Source organism: Panthera tigris, chromosome C2 (assembly GCF_018350195.1).
Source record: "Panthera tigris isolate Pti1 chromosome C2, P.tigris_Pti1_mat1.1, whole genome shotgun sequence".
NCBI lineage: Eukaryota > Metazoa > Chordata > Mammalia > Carnivora > Felidae > Panthera > Panthera tigris.
Window position 1 is genome coordinate 81,328,575 of NC_056668.1, and position 10,679 is coordinate 81,339,253.

Here is a 10,679-nt window from a genome sequence, read left to right on the forward strand (position 1 = left end):
GAATGTATACTCATACTGTGATAAATACTTCATTGCAGTATAAAAAGAAATTGTTAGGATTTGAAAGGAACCTTTATAATAATCTAGTACAACCTCCCATACAATGAGAATCCCCTATACAACAGTCCTGATGTTCAATGTTCAATCTCTGCTTAAGCAGCCCTAATGACCTCAAGTTCACTGCCTCTAGACACAATCTGCTCCCCTGCTGACTAGTTTCCTACCTTTATTTGGCCTCAAACAACAGACAAGTATGCTTCCTAGCCTACAGTTTCTCCAACTCTTCCAAAGTCTTCTATTTTCTGAACAAAATGGTCCAGTCCCCTCCATCTAGATCACCACAGTTATCCTTTTACATAATCACAAAACTGATTAAAAACAATTCTTGTGTTCTTCAAGGTATAAATAACAATGAAATCAGGTTCTGTAGAATAATGTCTTGTTAGTTAGTGGATCTAGTTCATCCATCTTGGTCATACACAATTGGAAAGGTAGTAAAGACTTATGGTCCGAGCTCAAATTCAAATTGAACAGCCATATATTTTTGAGTGCTCCTTTCTTTTCTCTTCCCCAAAACAATACCACAGAACAGAATCTTAAGACATACCTTCATCCATAATCTTACATGTAGCTAGATTTTAATTTTCTCTCAGGCTTCTATCTACCTTGCCATCACTTGAACTTGTGAATGATCTTAAAACATCCCAAATTCTTTAAGTTGCTCTCATAATCATGAATTAGCCCATGACAGGCCCAGCTCTGAGGTCTTAAAATTCTGACTTTTTCTCCTGTGCTAACTGGGTATCTTTCTATCCAGAACTTCTGGTTTTACAGAAAATTGTATATACATTATATACATTATTATTGTATACATTATACATTTATATACATTTTATATACATTATGTGTAAAATAAAATATATATGCATTTTAGAAATCCATATCTATATGCATAGACAAACACATATACATGTATCTTCCCCAATTCTATGTTATCTACATGTAACTTTCCTGTTCACGTGCTCCTTTCTTTCTATGTGTTACCTTTACCATATCCATCTTGACTCTGGAAAACACAGTCTACCCTTGGATTCAATTCATTGCAAGAAAAGGAGTCCAACTCTAGGCATCCTGCCCAATGATTTCCACTTTGTGGCTTGTAGTGATTAATCTCATTGACCTCAAGAAGCAAAGCATCATTTAACTTAAAGGATTATATGCAAAATACTCTGCCAAAGTATGTATAAAACACCTAACATACCATAATCTGTTCTATTGCATTAATCATGACTCAGTCCCCCTGATAAGTGGCCTTCATTTTGATTTCATGAAATACACAATCGGTGGTATCATAGAGGTATGTATCTTACAAAGCCTATTCTTAAGCAAGTTTCAAATAAAATCCCTTTACTAATGAAATGAAGATTATTATATCTTTAAATTTCTTGTATTCACCTATTACTATTCCAAATTTCCCACAATGAAACTGTGGAAAGACAAAGATGGCTAGAGAAGTAAATGTCACGAGAAATTTTTGCTGAGTCCCATGACAAATAATCAGTCACTTCAAACTATTCTTTGTGGTTTACTGATTGTGCTAACAGAGAGAATAAGCCATTCTTTGAAATGTTTTAAACCAGCTCTAAACATCAAGACAAAGTAAAAGAATAACTAAGATTTGTTTAAAGAGTAGAGTCCTTCAATTGCAATTCAAATAAAACAAAGTCCATCACATTCAGTAATACTGAGAGGCTCAGAAGAACCATGCCTATATAATGCAAACCTAGCTTGCAAACAAAGGTAACATCCATATTACCTAGTGAGGTCAGCAACATGCTATAAATTCTATGTGAGTATAAATTCAAGATTAAAAGCCTATAATAATATCATCAAACCTTCCATGCAGCTCTGACAAAATGTTACCTCACTTAGGCAACCCTACTCCCTCTGAATGATGCAAATAATTATAAGGACAAAAGTCATAGGAATAGTTGTTGGCTCCCATAATTCTTAAATTAGGCTGAAGCCTTGTCATTTGTTTGTTCTTTAGTATTATAAAAACATGTTCATAATTGAAAATTCAATCCACCAAAAAGAGTACACAGAAAAAAATATGTCATCTTCCTACTGTAAACCTATAGTCCCATTTACCAGGAGTACCTGTCAATAGTTTCTCACATAGATTTAAAGAAATTTTACATGTATATATATAAATGTATGCTTTTAAAAACACAAAGTGAAAACATACTATACAAAGAGTTCTATATCATTTTTTTCTCAGTTAACAATATATCTTAGAGGTTTTGCCATATCTCTGCCTATGAATTTGCTTCGTTCATTCTAAGAGCTACAAAGTACTACGTTGCATGAAGGCATTTATTTAACCAGACCTCTGCTGAGGGATGTTTAGGTTATTCCTACTTTGCTTTTTTAATTTTAAATAATATGGTAATGATACCTTTATATACAAATTTTTGTATGCAAGCACAAATGTATATGAAAGATGAACTCCTAGAAGTACTGGCTGGTTTTGGAATTGAGCAAATTCTAAAAAAGCAGTCAGTGTGTCTACAAAGGAGACCAGGAAAAACTATAAGTTTAATGCTTAGTGATTAAAAGATGCTGAACATGATCACAAAGTTAGAAGTTAAGGATTTGAAAGTTAAACTCCTAAGCTAGGAAAGGTGAAATAGGAAAAAAACCAGAAAGCTGACCCCTGGGACAGAAAGATAAAAGGCCTGTAGAATGAATCATGTAAGAGATTTTTTTTTTAAAGGAAAAAAAAATAGCATAAATAAAGCAGGATAAAGGGTGAAAAAAAAGAACTTTTTTTTTTTTTTTTTTTTACTTTTCTCGCTTTAACCTAACATATAAAGTAAAATTGGCCAAAAGATTTGGTACATATATTATTACAGAGCCAAACTTGGATGTGAGATGATTTAAATGACTATCTGAGGCCCTATTGCTACAGGGTATCCCCAGGTTGATATATTCTATCAGGCCCTAATGTCCTGAGGGATCTCCCAAAATAAAAGAGGGTAGAGCAGTAATCTTCCAGGAATAATATAACTTGCCAATCTCTTTAATTTCTGATCAATTTTATAGGGAATGGTAATAATTGCCTCATATATACAGAACAAACTTCTCTCTGGAAGGTCTAGATTAAAACATAATTTGAAGAGACTCATTCTACATTTTCCAAACACAATCCTACAATTACCTAGACCGATCCAAGGCCGTTCTATTTCTCACCTAACATAAAACATAGTCAACAACTTACCTTTCCCAAAGTGCTAGGATTTGAATGCCACAATACAAATTGATTCATGTTTTTGTCCAATAATGGTCGGTGGATTTCTTTAAATGAAGTCCATGTTAGAGTCCATTGATATCAGTGTTCTGCAAAACTGAAACCTCAAGAACGTCAATGCACATACTTAAGTTACCACTTGGACACTAACTTACTATGAATAATAGTTATGATAGTTATTATTATGAATATAGACATTTAGATATGCAAAATCAGTGAATATGACCTTGGACAGCAGAGTGAGGTGGCAAACTATATTTTCAAGTAAGACATTACTATTAACAAAATCTAGAGGATCTCAAAACACTGCTTTGTACCAAATTTATATGTATTCTAAAGGTGGCACCATAGTGAGAACATGTAAAGATGGTAATGATTTGGATACCAACACTTTCCAGAAATTGGGAAAACAAGTTTTAAAGGCAGGCAAACTTTTTAAATTTAAATGACTATAAAAATGTATTTACATGTCTACTTTCTAGGTTTTTTCAACCTATTTTTAAAAATATCTTGAATTTCTTTTTTACGATTTTATTTTTAAGTAATCTCTACATCTAACACAGGGCTCAAACCCACAACCCTGAGATCAAGTCACATGCTCCACTGACCGAGGCAGCCAGGTGCCCCTTGGATTTTTAAATCTAAAAATGCTTACTAGTTTCTTCTCTGTAAAAACAAACAAAGGCATACATTCAGGTTCTCCTATTCCATTATATCCAGTCTAAAAAGATTCTAGAACCTCTTAGGAGCTACATTAGACAGCACAAAGCCCATAAACACAATCACTGCATCCAGATAATGATTCATGCCCAGATCCCATTACACTGCCTGATGTGTCCGTCCTCCACACTTTTTCTCATTTGACAATCGAAACCAATCTGGTTACAGCACCTGTTCTTTAGGTCTGTGCCCATTCTTCATCACATTTAAGACACCTAAACAAATATTTTATAGAGAAGACAATTTAATCTCCTGGGAGTCATTCTTTTGGATGCCTCCTACAACTGTGTGTAAGGAGTTGATGTTATGTGAACACACCAGGTGAAATCTCTGACTGGACTTTTATAAATTAATATTTTCATCTTTGTTATGAAATAATTCTTATTTACCTCTCAAATGTAAGAAGTACCCCAATATAAGAAAGAAAACATGGAAAAAGCAGAAAGTAGGTTACATTGCTGAAAAGAAAGCACTTATATCACTAATTAAAATCTCCGTGCTACACCTGCAGCTTACCGTTTGATGGCCACCTCCCCCACCTACCCCATTACCTGGAAGTTCTTCCCAGAAAAGTAAAAGAATCTGAAAGAAGCTAAATTAGTCGCCTTATCCTCCACGCCCACCATCGAAAATATTAAGACAAATATTTCTAAATTGCAATAACCCCACAAAACAACAATCGTGTTCTGAATACTCCTTCAGCATCCTCGTAACTCACAGGCTAGCAAACTAAATTGGAGTCACTTCCACACTCAGGTAGAGATCCTGAAGTTCGGGAGAAGTTTTCCCTTCTCAGTGAGAATCTGGTTCGTGCGTTCATATTAAATTATTCATTCATCCAACAACATCTAAAGAATGCCCAATAGTGGCAAGGCATTGTCCTGGATTAAGAGGTGAAGTACCTGTCCCCTATTAACAGAACGGAGGCGGGGGTCGGAGTAAGAAATGAACTCTAGATCTGCTCATCTCAATGCCCAGGCTCCACCTCTAACCCCAGAGCGCCAAGGCTCAGGAGCTCATGAACCCCCGGCGATGACCAATTCCTGAAGTCTCAACCTGTATTTCCTGGACGACCTGGGTCCTCACAACCCGGTTCCCAAAGTTCCTCGCACCCCTGTCTCCCCGGGCAGTCCCACGGCAAGGAGCTTTTCTTCCAGCCTAACGCAAGCCACCTCTCCCTGCCCAAACTGGGGCCTGCAGCAAGCTAGGCCGCCAACCTCAACTTCCACCCCTGACCCCGTCCAAGTTTGGCCCGCAGGTTACCTGCCCCGGATCCAAGGTTCCAGGATGACCACAGACGCTCCGCCCCTCCCATCGCGACGCCCTCCACCACCAGGGACCGCCTCCAGGGCGTAACTTCCTGTGCATCACTTCCGGCCGAAATTCCGCTAGGCCAGGTAGTCCCTCTCAGCGCCCAGCCTCGCTAGATGTCACTTCCGATTTCTTCCTCGGTTTCCCCCGGATCCCAAAGCGCTCCTGATCCTATTTATCGGGTTCTCTTGCGGCCAGCTTTTTTAAACGGTTGTATAATCCAGCTCGGAGAAGTTCATTTTTTGTTTTTCAGACTTCTTTGCCAGCTTCTGCAGGCTTCTGAAGTTTCTTATGCTCCCTCTGTGTCTTGAACACAGATTGTTGTGATTTTTCCGATTTCTCTGCGCCGTGGAGTGCTTGGGAGTGTGGGCAGCTGTGCTGCCAAGTTCCGAATGCTGCCTCTCACTTGTAAGAGTGTTAACTTTGGCAAGTCACTTAACCTTTCTGTGCCCGTTTTTTTGTGAAACAGAGATGATCTTCGTACCTGGAACATGGAGGGGGTGTATTTCTTGAGATTATACATGTAAAACTCTGGCTCAATGAAGGCTTAACCATTAGAAGCACTCTCTTGTTTCCTGTTGGAACATGTAAGTAGTTAGGAAAGCTGGAACCGATTTTCCTGTTATCTGTTGTATCCTCAGCATGTAATCAAGTGATTAATGATACTTGGTACCTTCCTCTGAACTGTGAGCTCCTCCAAAGGTGGAATTTTGTATAGGAACATACTTCAGCCCTATTTGAAATCACCTACCTGCTTGGTTATTATGCTAGATACTGGGAGAAAGGTGAATAAAACCCAGGTTCTTCCCTCAAAAATATGGAGATAATAAATCGTGGAAGAAAGAAAGTTAACCTAGGAAAAAACTGGAGATCAGTTGAGGTGAGAATTTATCCTTACAACAAAAACCTCACAGAATGTTAGAAGTGAAAAGAACTTTAATTTAGTTGACCTCTTGATGTTACTTACAAGTAAGGAAAACTGGATCCAAAGAAGCAACTGACTAAGAGTCACACAATTAATGGCAGGGCTAGGACTAGAAGTGGAGTCTCAAAATCCTCACTACCTTCCTCCATTTCCCAAATCTGCCTCAAGGTGTTAATTAGGTAAAAGCAGGTTCACTTTCAAGACCTTCACTCTTAAGTGAAAAGGACTAGGAAAATCCCAGTCCAGGAGAGGCAGGAGCAATGTAACTTAGCAGATGTCACATGATTCTGAAGGAGCAATGTAACCTAGCAGATATCACATGGTTCTGATGATCATCTATCTGAATGTTCTGGTCTGGCACTGCTGAGTTCATTTCAAACACAGTCCCCTCTCGCCTGGCGTATTTCTTATATTTACCCAGAACTGAGGGATGAAGCATCCACTCCTGTGAGTTCTATCTTGTTTTAATTGGCTGGATAAGAATAAGTAACTGATCCAAGCAGTAACCAAAGGTTAACAGAAAGATTGTGAATGCATTGCCAATGATTTAACAAAATTTTATTTAGACTTCTTTATTGCTAGGAATTTCTCTTAAATATTTAATCTTTGTTCTAGGAATATTGACAAAGCTAGCATGGTATTATTATTGAAATGTCAGTAATAAGTCTATGTTCCAAATAATCAGGTAATTCCATAGACCCATAGAATAATGTAATTGGTGTGGATGAAATTTAAAGTTTTTTCCAACTCAATCACTTAAAAAAGTCAATGACATTTTTAGTGTATCTATGGACCATAGGTATTAAATAATCTACTGAAAATCACAGTTAGCCAGTGGCAGTCAATAGAGAACTGATCAGAATCTAGAATGACTAGTTCTGACTAGAATCTAGAACTGACTAGTTCTAGAATCTAAGCCTCTTGATTCCATTCATTCATTTATTCATTCATTCAGGAGAGACACCATGCCAGGCATTGGGATACAAATATGAATAAAATAATCTGCCTTCGAGGAACTTCCTATCTGGTGTGGGAGGCAGAACTTATTTTTCTTAAGATTTTATTTTTTTTAATATAATTTATTGTCAAATTGGCTTCCACACCCAGTGCTCATCCCAACAAGTGCCCTCCATTAAGTAATCGCTACATCCAACATGGAGCTCGAACTTACAACTTCGAAATCAAAAGCCACATGCTCTGCTGACTGAGTCATCTGGGCACCCCAGAGAGGCAGAACTTTTAATGGAAAAAATAATTCAGTGTTAATATTATCATAGGTTCATCTAGTTCCTTCTTTCAATCAAAATAATTTTGCCCTTTTGCTACCAAAATACTATAACTTGATAAAAATAAATGCAAAAAAATATGTTTTAATTATATGTAAAATCTTTCAAAGCACATTTTTAAGAGTTTGAAACAATCACAATTCACATTGGTCTTAGAGTCAACATTTGGGTTCTAAGCCTACATCTGCTATTAACTAGCCACGTGAACTAGACAAATCACTTCATTTCTCTGGGCCTCAAATTCCTCTTTAAGGTCCTTCCTGGAGTAAACATTTTCTTGTTTTGTGTAGTAGAAAACAATGTGTATTTCCCACTGTGACTACTAGGTGAGATGCTTTCTCTTCCTCCTTCCCTCCCTCCCTCTTCCTTTCATTCCTTCCTTTCTCTCTCTCCCACCTTCCCTCTGTCCATCTCTCTCTCTCTTCCTTTCTCTCTCTATCTCTTCCTCTCTTTCTCTTTCTTCCTTCCTTCCTTCCTTCCTTCCTTCCTTCCTTCCTTCCTTCCTTCATCTGATGAAGACATCGTTACACTGCCTATCTGAACAACCATGTATATGGGTAACAACTGAATATCCCAAGACTTTGGGAGATAACAGGCCTTTAAATGTTTGTTGAATGAGTGAAAGAATGAATAGATTTTAGGATTATTTCTGGGCCCTTTTATCCCTACTATTACTGCCTTTTCTTCTATTAAAATACTCTTTTGAAAGATGTGGTGGTAGAAAGAGGAAGAAAAGAGACAATTGATAGGAGTTGGGTTGGACCCTGCATTGCATCTCAAAGCAAACATCAGTGTGCTGTGGTATTTATAGATGAAATCCTGTAGTGTCTGAGATGTACTTTAAAACAATATTGGAAGGGTTCAGATGATAAAGATTAGTCATATATTGATATTTTTGAAGTTGGGTATATTCGGTTTCATTATATTCTTTCTATATTTTGTATATGCTTGAAAATTTCCACAACACAAAGTTAAAAATAAAATCATGAGTGCATTTCCCTTCCTCTAGTCAAGACCAAGTTCAAACTATCCCATGGGATCTCAATTTGGATGCTTTAGGCTGATGTTACAGGAAACTTGTCACAGACTGTTTTTGAGTAGACACTGATATGAAGATGGGGATTTTTATTAGGAAAGGGCAGGAGCAGGGTTTGTCTGAGGAAGATGTTGAACTGCTATTCAGGTCAAAGGAATCTTCAGCCTACTTGGGAGAGAGCTGTAGAGTGAGTGATGCCCATCAGAGTATCCTGTGGCAGGTTGAAATGGCCCTTTGTATTGGATGCTGTCTGCCTCAGGAAGGGTATAATTTCAAGCAAGGCAGCTCTCTGCAGCTGAGATAGACCCCAGAGAATCTGAAAGCTGGGGCCTGCCTGATGGCCATACTCCCTGGAACTGTGCAGCAAGTCCTTCCTTGAAAGGGAATCTGGGCAGCACATCTTTGAGGCTTCCACAAAACATAGCAAAACATTTCTTAAACATAGGGGATGTGTTGACTTCTGTCAGTGGACTGTCATGGCAGTCATCAGGGTTAGTTGTTCCAGCAACTCAGTGATATCATTCAGGACCCATCCTTCTTCCCCTCTCTACTCTGCCTTCAGTAGCATCTGCTTCAGCTTAGGACCAGCTTCTCTCAACATGGCAAAATGACTATAGCAGCTCATCTCACATCTACATATTGCACACACTCTCAGAGGGGATGGATATGCATTCAGTAATTCCAAGGTGATTCTCAGGCTAGAAAAGAGCAAAAATATACATTCATTTCTAGACTTGACACTCTACAATACTTATCTTTTCAACTGTAGAGCTTTACACTACTCACCATTAAATGTCATGCTGTTACAAACTCACCCTAGAATTCTGTATCAGGATAGGCAGGGTACTGCTGCAGGAAATAAACAATATCTTTAAACAACGCAAATTAGTTTCTTAATCATGCTAAAGGATTAGTCTGGGTTTGCAGAGGGACTCAGCTCATTGTAGTCACTGGCAAACCTAGACCAGTTGAACAACCACTGTTGAATGTTGCCAGTAGCGAAGCCGAAGGAAAAAAGAGTCTGGTGAAGCACCATTGACTTAATGCTTCACGTCTTATTGGCTACAGTAATGTCACATGACCTCACTTCAAGTGGGCAGGGAAGTGCACTCCTACCATGGGTAACAAGGGGTGAAAACTAGACTGTTTCTGAACAGCAGTGACGACCAGTACAAAGCCAGCTCTGTATTTTACATCTCACTGACACGAACTCATCTAGAATCCAACTCTGATAATTTGTGAATAAAATATAAAGCAGTAGGAAAATTCCTCAACAGTTTCTTTCATTTAATTCTATTTAATTCTATTTTAATGTGAGCAATTATAGATGTATATATGAAATTATTCTGACATTATTAGTTGCTCAGTTTGGAAAGTGGTTCAAGGTAGAATCAAGTCAAGAACAGTGCAGGGGCACCTGGGTGGCTCGGTTGGTTAAGTGTCTGACTCTTGGTTTCAGCTCAGCTCATGATCTCATGATCGAACCCTGAGCTGGGCTCCATGCTGACAGTGCAGAGTCTGCTTGAAATTCTCTCTCTCCCTTTTTCTCTGTCCTTCCCCTGCTTGTGCATGCACTCCCTCTCAAAATAAATAAATAAATTTTAAGAAAGAAAGCTTCCCAGAGAATTTTAATGCACATCCTTGGTTAAGAAAATCTCATGAGGGAAATTTATGGTAGTCCACTGCACCGTTCTTTTTTCTTTTTAATTTTAAAATTTATTTATTTATTTTGAGAGAGAGAGAAAGAGAGAGAATCCCAAACAGACAGCATGAAACTTGGTGTGGGGGCTCCAATTCACAAACCATGAGATCATGTCCTGAGCAGAGATCAAGAGTGAGCAGAGATCGAGAATCAGATGCTTAACCAACTGAGTCAACCAGGAACCCCTCTCTTTTTTAAACTATTGGGTCTGCCCAGAATCAGAACCTCCCAGAGTGAGTGCCAGATGTGTGTATTTTCTAGGTGAAGGAGATTAAAAGTTCAATTATCTTTTTTTTATGTTTATTTATTCATTTTGAGAGAGAGAGAGAGCACTCACATGCAAGTAGGGGAGGGGGAGAGAGAGAGAGAGAGAGAGAGAGAGAGAGAGA

The 10,679-nt window shown here is 38.2% G+C and overlaps 1 protein-coding gene across 5 annotated transcripts in view; it reads right to left on the reverse strand.

The window, feature by feature from the left end:
* The window catches only part of MAP3K13 (mitogen-activated protein kinase kinase kinase 13), a 170,286-nt gene extending 164,906 nt beyond the window's left edge, over positions 1-5,380 (reverse strand). For 4 of the 5 annotated variants that reach the window (XR_006207822.1, XM_042957170.1, XM_042957169.1 and 1 more), the window contains exons 1-2: positions 5,294-5,380; positions 3,281-3,407 (exon numbers count right to left, since the gene is read on the reverse strand). The gene's annotated coding sequence lies outside the window, so the exon portion shown is untranslated. The remainder of the gene's footprint in view (positions 1-3,280; positions 3,408-5,293) is intronic. The other variant, XM_042957173.1, reaches the window with a different exon arrangement.
* Positions 5,381-10,679: the final 5,299 nt, after the last annotated feature.